Source organism: Neoarius graeffei, chromosome 17, assembly GCF_027579695.1.
Source record: "Neoarius graeffei isolate fNeoGra1 chromosome 17, fNeoGra1.pri, whole genome shotgun sequence".
Lineage (NCBI taxonomy): Eukaryota > Metazoa > Chordata > Actinopteri > Siluriformes > Ariidae > Neoarius > Neoarius graeffei.
In genome coordinates this window covers 24,015,217-24,028,582 of record NC_083585.1, presented here as the reverse complement: position 1 = coordinate 24,028,582, position 13,366 = coordinate 24,015,217, and positions in this window count along the sequence as shown.

The following is a 13,366-nucleotide window of genomic DNA, read 5'->3' as shown; positions in this document are numbered from 1 at the left end:
CCGTAGTTTGGTGACCCCTGATTTATACTAAAACTGTTCTCTGCCTCAGGCTCAGTGAATATCTGTGAATAATAACCTGGAATTTGTCTTGGTTATTATTCACCAATATTCACTGAGCCTTCAGTGATTAATTGTTAAATAACGCTACAAACGTCGACTGCAATCCAGCTGTACAATGTCATTCTAAGGAGCGATCGTCTGTGTCAAAGCAAGCCACTTGTTTGCACCACTGACAGACTCACTTATATTATTATACAGTCAGTGGAAAGGATCCCGACAGAGATACACCTGTCTCTATTTACCTCAATAACTGTAAAGAAACTGTAAAGAAAAAAAAAGACTGTTTCTCCTCTCATTTTTTACCTTTATCGTCTTCCAGTCTCTGACGCAGCACACCATTCACTGCCTGTAGTTGGTTATCGCATGACGGGAGGGCTGTTTTCTGATATTTACAAAAGGAGAAGTCACGCAGAATTTGTAAAGAAGAATATTGTGCTAATTACGACATTATGAACAAGTGTCTGACAACATGGAGGGGATCCATTTTGTAAGAGCATTCTCACGAAATACTGGACTGATTTCAATCGTTTTTGTCATGAGAAAATATTTAGCCCCAAAGAGATGAGAAAATATGGCTCAGGTTTAAAAAAATTTCAGAGTTAACAGTGGCAGCTTGGTGATGCTGGGGTTTGAACCCGCAATCTTCTGAGTTGTCACCCAGAGCCAGCCGCAGTGAGCCACCACTGCTGAAAATAATCGTAATAGTAATAACAAACGTAATTAATTCATCTTAAATAATGGCTTTATCTTCGTCAGAGTCACAGTGGATCCAGAGTCTGTCCTGGGAACACTGGGAGCACACACATTGGACAGGACACCAGTTCATTGCAGTGTGCACTATGTCTACACACATCATTTACACCGAGGAAGAATTTCGAGTTGCCAATTGACCTTTTGGTATGGTTTGAGGGATGAGAGGAAACCAGAGAACCCGAATGAAACCCACACAGGCATGGGGAGAACATGCAACACAAAGAGACAGCAACCTGAGATCAGCATTGAGTCATGGATGTCGGAGCCATGAGGCAGCAACAATCCCTGCTGAACTAATAAAACCAGGAATCCTACAGCTGTATGTCATGCTGTCAAATTTAACAAATCATCATCATCATCATCATCGTCGGGCGGCACGGTGGTGTAGTGGTTAGCGCTGTCGCCTCACAGCAAGAAGGTCCTGGGTTCGAGCCCCGTGGCCGGCGAGGGCCTTTCTGTGTGGAGTTTGCATGTTCTCCCCGTGTCCGCGTGGGTTTCCTCCGGGTGCTCCGGTTTCCCCCACAGTCCAAAGACATGCAGGTTAGGTTAACTGGTGACTCTAAATTGAGCGTAAGTGTGAATGGTTGTCTGTGTCTATGTGTCAGCCCTGTGATGACCTGGCGACTTGTCCAGGGTGTGCCCCGCCTTTCGCCCGTAGTCAGCTGGGATAGGCTCCAGCTTGCCTGCGACCCTGTAGAAGTATAAAGCGGCTAGAGATAATGAGATGAGATGAGATCATCATCGTCATCATCATCAAGGAACTGGCATCCCATCCAGGATGTATATCGCCAGTTATAATACATATAATTCTGATTGGTCAATCAAGGAGGGCTTTTTTCCTTAACACGGGGCCGTATTTCTGAAATGCTATTGGCTAGTTCGTTGCTTGGTTACGGTTACAAAAATTAGCAAATTTTGTCAACAAAATGGCCGACTCTGCAATGCCACGTTTCGCTATATTTGACGAAGAAATGATAAACCATTTGAAAGCTCATCTCATCTCATCTCATCTCATCTCATTATCTGTAGCCACTTTATCCTGTTCTACAGGGTCGCGGGCAAGCTGGAGCCTATCCCAGCTGACTACGGGTGAAAGGCGGGGTACACCCTGGACAAGTCGCCAGGTCATCACAGGGCCGACACATAGACACAGACAACCATTCACACTCACATTCACACCTACGCTCAATTTAGAGTCACCAGTTAACCTAACCTGCATGTCTTTGGACTGTGGGGGAAACCGGGGCACCCGGAGGAAACCCACGCGGACACAGGGAGAACATGCAAACTCCACACAGAAAGGCCCTCGCCAGCCACGGGGCTCGAACCCAGGACCTTCTTGCTGTGAGGCGACAGCGCTAACCACTACACCACCGTGCCGCCCCCATTTGAAAGCTGCAAGCGAAAATGAAAATACCAAAAAAAGTATGAATTTTTGGCTTTCCGTGTTTAAGAAATGGGCCGCAGAAAGACAAATAAACGACTCTGGTGGCGTATGAATGCTGTGAGTTAGACAAGGTGCTATCGCAGTTTTTTTGTGTCATGATGAAAAACGCTTTAGAAACTGATTCAAACGTGCAAGACAGTCTCGCGCCCTGATTGGTTCAGAAAACATGAATGACAAATGTTGTGAACTTGAATGGCTTCCGAAGTATGAATTTGGCCCTATATATTATAAACAAGTAATCGTATGGTTCCTCGTAAAATTAAGGATCAATTTCACTCGTGACTTCAAAGTTTTGAAATTGCCCGAGTCGCAATTTTCAAAACTTCAAAATCACTTGTGAAATTAATCCTTAATTTTACTCGGCCCCATACGATTACCTATGCAAAGGGGAGTCCCATATACGATTCTTACATTGGGGGAGTGCCTGTTAGAGAGCGCACTTGTCCTGGGCCATCGGCATAGTGAGGTAGGGTGGCCAGTTCCTTTCCTCGCCACCTTTAACTTCCCCAGTGTTTCCACCAGGTCCCCATTCACTGCTGGGTGAACAGGGAGCAAGCCCCAGATCCCCGTCAAGCCGAGGCTCGAACCAGGGACTGTTCGCTTAGCGGTCAAGCGCTCTAACCACTTGGCCACCTGCGCTCCACGATTACCTATACTAATCCACTAACAGTTTGAGGATCAATGAAGGAATCATCATCATCATCATCATCATCATATATTTTAACTAGTTGGAAACATACAAGATATAGCCTCTTCTGTGTTCTTTTACATCTCCGTAGCAAAAAATGTAACGTAAAAAATTAGGCTGACATACATCATGATACCAATAAATAAATAATGCAACTTAACAGCCTTGTCAATTAAAGCTAGACGGCCTTTCGATTTCATAAAATCGGCGAAATTTAGTTCTCTCTAAAATGTGGTCAGTGTGATATATGCTTATTTCTGGAATATCTTACAAAATATCAGGCCATTCTGTGGCTGGGAAGTTATTTAATTTGAGGAGTTTCCCATGCAAATAATGTGCATGAAATCGCTCGCTTCGCACAGTTGAGCAGACAGAGGAAGTCTGTGTGTGTGTGTGTGCGCATGCGCAGGTTTACCTTTGACTGTGCACTGACAGTTCCATCATTCTGTCACTAAACAAACAGCTGATCACACCGAGGTGCTCGCTGACCGCCGATATTTATTAGTTTGGTCCTGCGTTTCCTTTCCTTCGCATATAACATAACGTCTTTTCTTCTCGCTTTCCGTTACTGTAGTCGGTCTTTTACGTTTCATTCGCGTCCTCCATTTTTCTCTCCTGTTTCAAATTTGTATCCCGCAATGCCTTGTGTGAATGGGGAAAGCCCACCATATCATGTATGACGTAGTATCTTGAATTGGGTCATGGTGAAGCAGGAAAAAATAGCGAGGAATTTAGGGCCACATGGCCTGAAATTCATTAATTGTTCTATTTTTAAAAAATAATAAAATTGGAAGTCTGTGATTCGAATTCACTAAACAAATTCGGTCCACTCAACAAAAATAATTGGGTGTCAGGGAAAATTCTTTTTATGAGCTACACTTGAAAAATCTGAAAGGCAGTCTAGCTTTAGGCTAATATTGCAATGGTATATTGTGCAATTTAAATATAAAAATTGCAGAATATATTTAATGATCTGAAAGTGAATCCATCCATGGCATGAAAAGAAACCAAGTGTAAAATAATGTGATGTGTAGTTCTTGAATAAATTTGAAAAGTCTGTGGTATAAGAGGAACAAAAGGCTTGCCTTCAACATGGTAACATTAACTCTGTTTCATATTGAGGTACATCACACCACCTCATCACTGATTATTTTCCTCTAACAGCATGAATCCTTGGTCATTCCTTACTCATTTCCTTGCTATCCAATATAATACAAATATAACCTGCATTTTCACTCATTCACCTTCAGGAAGTGCTTGATCCTGGTCAAGGTCACGGTGGATCCGGAACCTATCCGGGGAATGTCCAACGCATTCAAACAATCACTCACACGGAGGGACAATTCACATTGTAACACTTTTGATTCATGGGAAATCAGGGACTGAGAGACAGGCTTGACAATTCAAAGTGTGTTTTATTTTCTCTTGACTTTACTTTTCATTGACTTCACTCTGCTCCATGCACGCACGCACACCCATACACCCACATGGCGTTGAATGGTTCAGCTCTCTCTGTCTCTGGTTACTAGAGTCTTCTGAAAGAACACAAAAGACGCACAAGTAAAATGCCAGTAATCAAACACAGATGAAATTCATCATGTTACCGCCTGCTTTCTCCATGAGTCCTTGCCGCCCACAGCTGATGCTTGATCACGCCCCCACTGCCACACACATATTTGTGGTGCCTTGGTTCAGTATTCCCATACAACTCCAATTCCAAAAAAGGCAGGCCAGTTTAGCACCTGCACTCTTTCATTACGGAGCAATGCAGTTTTAATATGTGCAGAAAGCGGTTTGGCATTGTCTTGTTGAAATAGGCAAGGTCTTCTCTGAAAAAGATTTTGTCTGGATGGCAGCATATTGCTCTGAAACGTGTATATATCATTCAGCATTAATGATTCCTTCCCAGATGTACAAGCTACCCATGTCATGTGCACTAATGCCCCCTCATACCATCACAGATGCTGGCTTTTGAACTGTGCACTGATAACAAGCTGGATGGTCCCTCTCCTCTTCAGCCTGGAGGACGTGGTGTAAATGATTTCTAAAAAGAATTTCTACTTTTGATTCGTCAGACCTCGGGACAATTTTCCACTTTGCCTCAGTCCATCGTAAAAGAGCTCGGGCCCAGAAAAGGTGGCGGTGTTTCTGGATATTGTTTATATCTGGTTTTAACTTGCATTTGTGGATGCAGTAATGAACTGTTTTCACATACGATGGTTTTCTGAAGTGTTCCTGAGCCCATACAGTGATTTCCACGACAGACACGTGTCTGCTTTTAATGCAGTGTCTCCTGAGGGCCTGAAGATCACAGGCATCCAATGTCAGTTTTCAGCCTTGTCTCTTGCATACAGAGATTTCTCCAGATTCTCTGAACCTTTCAATGATATTATGTACCATAGATGATGTGATCCCTAAATTCTTCGCAATTTTACATTGAGGAACGTTATTCTTAAATCGTTGCACTGTTTGCCCACGCAGTCTTTCACAGAGCGGTGAACCCCTCCCACCGCCTCTCTGGGATGCTCTTCTTATACCTCATCTTTTGTTGCTCCGTCCCAATTTTTCTGAAACGTGTTGCTGACATGAAATTCAAAATGAGCATATATTTAAACAAAATAAAATAAAATTTCTGTTTCAACATTTGATATGTTGTCTTTGTACTATTTTCAATTAAATATAGGGTTTTCATGATTTGTAAAACATTGCATTCTGTTTTGATTGATGTTTTACACAGTGTCCCAACTTTTTTGGAATTGGGGTTGCATGTGGACTGTATAGAACTCCAAACTTGATAAAACTCCATCCTCATCAGCAGAACCTCACTGGAAATAGAAAATATGATCAACACTTTCAGTTAATCTTTTCTAATCTCATGCTTGATTCGGTCTGGACACACCCCTTCATTATCATATAAACAGTGAGATTATAAATGAAAAGTACTCAATCATAAAATAAAAAAGGGAGCACAAATGATAAAAGGAGCAGTATAGGGGATTAAAAATATTATTGCCTGTATGAGAAATAATAAAATGGATTTTTTTATTTAACTTACTTAATAATCCATTTTAATATTTTGTAATATTTTCAACTCATTAAATTAATGACTTTTAGGAATTCCATAAAAATGGTAACACTTAAATTCAGATTTGTTCAAGGAGGCTTTATTGTCATTCCTCTCGTCACATACAGATTTAACATTGAGAATTAATTTTAATTCATATACACTCACTGGCCACTTTATTAGAAACACCCATCCATCCACCTGCTGTTTGATGCAGTTCTGTAATCAGCCGATCCCTTAACAGCGGCACAATACGTAAAATCATACAGATACAAATCAAGAGCTTCAGTTAATTAATGTTCACAATGTTCAAACATCAGAATGGAAAAAATTGTGATATCAAAGTGTGACTTTCTTTCACTGTGGCGTGGGTGTTGGTTTGAGCCAGATGGACTGGTTTGAGTATTTCAGAAACCGCTGATCTCCTGGGGGGTTTCACATACAACAGTCTCTAGAGTTTACATAACAGAATGGTGCGAAAAACAAAAAACACTGAGTGAGTGAGTGAGTGAGTGAGCGACAGTTCTGTGCATGGAAACAAACGCCTTGTTGATAAGAGAGGTCAGAGGAAAATGGACAGCTTGGTTCGAGATGCCAGGAAGGATATAGCAACTCTTTACAACCGTGGTGAGCAGAAAAGTATCTCAGCATGCAACAGCAGAAGAACACATTGGGTTCCGCTCCTGCAGACTCAAGAACAAGTTCCTATTAAAGTGGCCGGCGAGTGTATATAAAAATGTATAGCTCCAGAGTCACGTAAAATTACTGTTACATTCCATTAATACTGAATACATAAGATGGACGACACAATAGATACAAAAGTGTACAGTTGACAAGAGAGTAAACAAACTATAAAGTCAACATTTAGCATATCTCATTCTCTCTAGCCGCTTTATCCTGTTCTACAGGGTCGCAGGCAAGCTGGAGCCTATCCCAGCTGACTACGGGCGAAAGGCGGGGTACACCCTGGACAAGTCACCAGGTCATCACAGGGCTGACACATAGACACAGACAACCATTCACACTCACATTCACACCTACGGTCAATTTAGAGTCACCAGTTAACCTAACCTGCATGTCTTTGGACTGTGGGGGAAAACGGAGCACCCGGAGGAAACCCACGCGGACACGGGGAGAACATGCAAACTCCACACAGAAAGGCCCTCGCCGGACACGGGGCTCAAACCTGGACCTTCTTGCTGTGAGGCGACAGCGCTAACCACTACACCACCGTGCCGCCCACACATTTACGGTAGCATATATTAAATAAAAATATAAATATAAAACATAAAGCACAAAATCCTTGCCAAGTTTTATTCACAGAATGAGACACAGAGTACGGAATGCCTTGTATGTGTTGAAGATTTTTGCTTCCTCTGTCTTCCTCTGCAAGATTTTTGCATTACTCTGGGGAGTAATGTGGGTGAAGTGAGTCTTCGATGAGGGGCGCGTATATAAACTGTGCACTAAAGTGTTGCCCTGTTTGTTGTATTGTTACATTTTCCGGCTTATTCACTGCATGTTACGGACAGTTTTATATTGTTGCTGGTGCACAGGCGTTTTCAAAACGTCTAAAAATGTGTTTTTTTAATCGCAACTCTACCTTATTTACAAAAAAAAAGTCAATTTTTGACGCAGTGTCATCACAGGATTCATATATAATTTGAATTGTGCATTATCTATCCATCGATTGGTCTGCTTGTCATATACTGTATATACAGTACCAATCAAAAGTTCGGACACACCTTCGAATTCAATATTTTTTCTTTATTTTTATGAATTAAAAGACACTTCAGGTCTTAAAGTAATGATGGATATCGTTTCTCTTTACTTAGTTGAGCAATTCTTGACATAATATGGATTACTACAGTTGTGGAACAGGGCTATTTAGTGTATATTTATTATTAGCTCATCCAGCTGACAGATGATGAGTTTATGCCATCATTTGTTGTCCGTCGTCCATCCAGTGTCATCCACATTTCACGAAAATCACTTCTATCTCAATCCTTCACTGATTTTGATACGTTCTGGCAGGAAGGTAGGTCTGTTTGGGGTGCAAAGAAATAGCTTCTATTCAAATTTGCATAATTGCAATTAATAATGATGATATGGAATAATTAAGCCCTAACGAGCAGTTTCCACACAAATCGCTGCTTCTCCCTCAATTCTTCACTGATTTTGATCCTTCTGTCATGAAGGTAGGCGTACCTCGGGTGCATAGAACTTCTACCCAGATTTGATTTCTCACGGAGCTGGAGTGAGCTCCACCATCATTGACGGTCTCATTTACTATTGACTGTTTGATCTCAAATACATTAAGAAGGCAAAAAATTGCATTAATTAACTTTTGACAGGGACGTAGCTAGGATTTTTCAAAGGGGGGGGGGGGTCACACACTGACTGGCAGCCTGAGTACATTATGCAACAAAAAATAATTACCATTGCTAGTTTTAGGTAGCTTAGAAACCGGCTCTTCCATTATTGCTGTTTCTTCCACGCTTTCTTGATGTTGTGTTGTAGAAACGGCACTAAAACTTAGCTTCGAAGCCACAAAATGCAACTTTGATGGAAAAAAATATATAATAAATTGCTGACCTCTCTTCACGTCGAAAGAAGGAGGAAAGTTTTGCTTGTTTTGACACGGCGAATTATTAACACAAGAGGAAATACTTGTAATTCGCAACTAAAAAGACTGCAGCTACACTGGCAGCTTGATCATGCTTTCTAGTGCGATCGTGTTGCGCTTGCGCAGAACTATGTCAGTCCTGCACGCCTTGGCTTGTGCACCTGAAGGCGCGCCTCCTGCGCGTGCGCACCTAACGAGCTCCGGCACGCGTGCCGTTAACAAAGAACACCTGTCTTTAATCAATGTACTATGTTTAGGCTATTTAAGGACTGCGCCCATGCAAGGATGATGCGAAGTATTCTGCCGCGTCTAGTGTGCCTGACTGAGCCTTGTTCCCTGTTCTTGTTGACCTCCTGGTTTTTCGACTCCTGTTTCTCGTCCCTTGATCTTGTATAGTTTTGCTTCTGATATTCTGTCCGCGCCTCGATTGACCTCCTGCCCGTTTCCTCGATTACGACTTTGCCTGCTGTTTCAGACTGTTTGCCTGTTGTGTGTTTCACGCACTTTATGCTCATATCGCACTGTGTATTATTTAACATATCTGCACTTACATCCGCCTCTCCCGCACACACTCTGACAAACTGGGTTTTCGCGCCCAAACCACAGGAAGTCCATACAAGGTTATAGAAACCCTAATGAGGCTGAGGTGACAATCTAGTTTTTAAAAAAATGTTAGAAAAATGACAGTGGGCGCTTTTCTAATATTCTTATGTGGCGATTGAAAAAATGTATGGTCCGACAAAGGGAGGGGGTCACGGGCGCCCCAGGACCCCCCCAGCTACGCCCCTGTTTGATGAGGCACAGTTGTTAATTGAAAAGCGTTCCAGGAGACAACCTCATGAAGCTGGTTAAGATAATGCCAATAGTGTGCAATAGTGTTTGAGTCCATTAAGCAGTAAATAATAAAATAATAAAAATACAGTAAATAGCCCTATTCCATCCACAACTGTAGTGATCCATATTATGCCAAGAACTGCTCGAGTAAATAAGGAGAAATGACATCCATCATTACTTTAACACATGAAGTGTCTTTTAATTAAGAAAAATAAAGAAAAACAGCTGAATTATAAGGGGTGGCAGAGTGGTGTAGGAACCGTGTGTTGGCCTAGTGGTTAGTGTGTCTGTCTCTCAATTGGGAGATCGCGAGTTCTACTCGCGATTGGGTCATACCAAAGACCGTCATAAAAATGGTACCTTTTGGCAAGGCACACTGCAATACAGATGCGAGTGGGGAGTCAAACTCTCGTGGTTACCAGAGGACTAGCCCCCCACTGTAACCCTAGCTATGTGAGAGGCTGAGGGCTATGGAGATCGGTGCCACCATATGGTGTGGGAAGGACTTTAATCTTTTTTGATTTAATGGTGGTGTAGTGGTTAGCGCTGTCACTTCACAGCAAGAAGGTTCTGGGTTTGCGCCCAGCGCCTGACGGGGGCCTTTCTGTGTGGAGTTTGAACATTCTCTCCGTGGGTTTCCTCCGGGTGCTCCGGTTTCCCTCACAGTCCAAAGACATGCAGGTTAGGTTAATTAGTGGCTCTAAATTGACCGTAGGTGTGAATGTGAAGGTGTGTGAATGGTTGTTTGTCTCTATGTGTCAGCCCTGTGATGATCTGGTGATTTGTCCAGGGTGTACCCCACCTCTCGCCCATAGTCAGCTGGGATAGGCTCCAGCTTGCCTGCGACCCTGTACAGGATAAGCGGTTATGGATAATGAATGAATTATAAGGTGTCCAAACGTTTGACTGGAACTGTATATGATGCCACTCCATGAATAGGGAAAGAACTAATAGTTGAGATGACTACTCCAAGTTGACCCCGAGTTGAAATTTCAAATTGAGAGGGTGTTTTCTGTGGGTTTTACTGGTTGTAAGCAGAGAATAACAAGTTGCAACTTCACCTTGAATATTGTATTAAGGGGAAGCTTTCCCATAGTGTAAAAGTTAGAGAAGCAGCTTTGGGACCAAAAGGTCGCCAGTTCAAGTTGCTCAACCAGCACGAATGGCTGAAGTGCCCTTGAGCAGGGCACCTAACCCCCAACTGCTCCTCAGGCTGCTCTGGGTATGTTGTACGTCACTCTGGATAAGAGCATCTTCTGTCTGTGCGGAGTTGCTGTGCATGTTCTCTGAATGTCTTTGGGACTCTGGGTTATCTTATTTCCTCCGATCTCCTTAAAATTGTCTGTATGTGATGAACTGGCATTCAATCTGGTGTGAATTTGCGCTCCTGGGCTTCACAATAATCTTCGAATATGCCATGACCCTGATCTGGGACAGAAGGAAGAATGAAAGCAGGAACAATAATCATCAACCATGTGGGTTAACAAATAACAAAGGAGCAGTGATAAAATACAGATGTTTGAGAGAATAACCTTGTCATAAAATATGAAAGAAAAAAAAGACACTTAAAACGTTCCTTAAAATAGGATCATTTTTAAAGTCACTTCTTCTTCTTCTACTTCTTCTTCTTCTTTTTATTTTTTTTAAAGGAACAACTCATAGAAGGCCATTGTTCTACGTAATTTTGAAAGTACTGTATTTAAGGCTGAAAGTGAGCCATGTTCAGTAACAGCTTTATCCAAGCCAGGGTCATGATGGATCTGGAACCTAGCCTGGGAACGCTGGGCAAAAAAACACCAGTCCATCACAGGGCAGTGAAGCAGATAATATAATATAATATAATATACCCTGTCCATGTTCTTTCGCTCATAAAAAAAATTCCTCAGCTGCATCAAAAAATAGCTCGAAATATTTATGACTGAGCAAGTGCATATGTGAATGTGACTTTAATGAGAAACATTAAACTTTCCTGACCTCTAACTATAAAATGTAGTTGGACAAATTCATCCATCAGCAGACCGACGAGGGAAATGTTAAAAAAGCCACTCTTTTACCAATCTCATGCCGTATTCAGTGCATGATGCATGCAAATTGAGCGCAGTATCGGAGTAGTCTTGTTCAATTAATGTCAAAGAGATCATTCAGTAACACTCAAGGTGAGTTTCCTTTAACATTATTTACTGCATTAATTAGCATTCGAACACAGTGCTCTGGAATGCTCGAATATGACTGGTCAGAAGGTGTTGATGAATTTTCTCCAACAGGAGCCTTGATAGTAGTTAATCAGCTCATCCTGTACAGGGTCGCGGGCAAGCTGGAGCTGGAGCCTATCCCAGCTGACTATGGACAAGTCGCCAGGTCATCGCAGGGCTGCCACATAGAGACAAACAACCATTCACAGTCACATTCACACCTATGGTCAATTTAGAGCCACCAGTTAACCTAACCTGCATGTCTTTGGACTGTGGGGGAAACCAGAGCACCCAGAGGAAACCCATGCAGACATGGGGAGAACATGCAAACTCCGCACAGAAAGGCCTCCGTCGGCCGCTGGGCTCGAACCTTCTTGCTGTGAAGCGAACCACTACACCACCATGCCATCCTGGTGGACAATCCACTTCATTTACATGTAACAATAAGTCAGTCGAAACCAATGAGATTCTTATTAAACCATAAGACACATATACAAGTGGGGCAAAAAAATATTTAGTCAGCCACCAATTGTGCAAGTTCTCCCACTTAAAAAGATGAGAGAGGCCTGTAATTTTCACCATAGGTACATGTAACGATTCTGTGTTGGTGGGTGGAGCACAGAGGACGGCAGGACAGAAATAAGGTTTGACAGACTGTTTTATTTTTACACTTTTCAGCGTTAAACATGCACTCTCCCAGTCTAACACACACACACCAGTCTTCTGGTTGGGGAGCTCCTTCCGCTCTCGCTCTCCCTCCTGATATAGGGCGCGGTAACTGGGAAGACACACAAACACAGGTTAATTGCTCTCAGGTGTAGCGATTCTGCCACTTACCTTCCCTGACTCCGCCCTCCTGTCACAGACTGGCGCTTGACCACGCCCCCGCTGCCACAGTACACTTCAACTATGAGAGACAGAATGGGGGAAAGAATCCAGGAAATCACATTGTAGGATTTTTAATGAATTAATTGGTAAATTCCTCGGTAAAATAAGTATTTGGTCACCGACAAACAAGCAAGATTTCTGGCTCTCACAGACCTGTAACTTCTTCTTTAAGAGGCTCCTCTGTCCTCCACTCGTTACCTGTATTAATGGCACCTGTTTGAACTCGTTATCAGTATAAAAGACACCTGTCCACAACCTCAAACAGTCACACTCCAAACTCCACTATGGCCAAGACCAAAGAGCTGTCAAAGGACACCAGAAACAAAATTGTAGACCTGCACCAGGCTGGGAAGAATGAATCTGCAATAGGTAAGCAGCTTGGTGTGAAGAAATCAACTGTGGGAGCAATTATTAGAAAATGGAAGACATACAAGACCACTGATAATCTCCCTCGATCTGGGGCTCCACGCAAGATCTCACCCCGTGGGGTCAAAATGATCACAAGAACGGTGAGCAAAAATCCCAGAACCACACGGGGGGACCTAGTGAATGACCTGCAGAGGGCTGGGACCAAAGTAACAAAGGCTACCATCAGTAACACACTACACCGCCAGGGACTCAAATCCTGCAGTGCCAGACGTGTCCCCCTGCTTAAGCCAGTACATGTCCAGGCCCGTCTGAAGTTTGCTAGAGAGCATTTGGATGATCCAGAAGAGGATTGGGAGAATGTCATATGGTCAGATGAAACCAAAATAGCACTTTTTGGTAAAAACTCAACTTGTTGTGTTTGGAGGAGAAAGAATGCTGAGTTGCA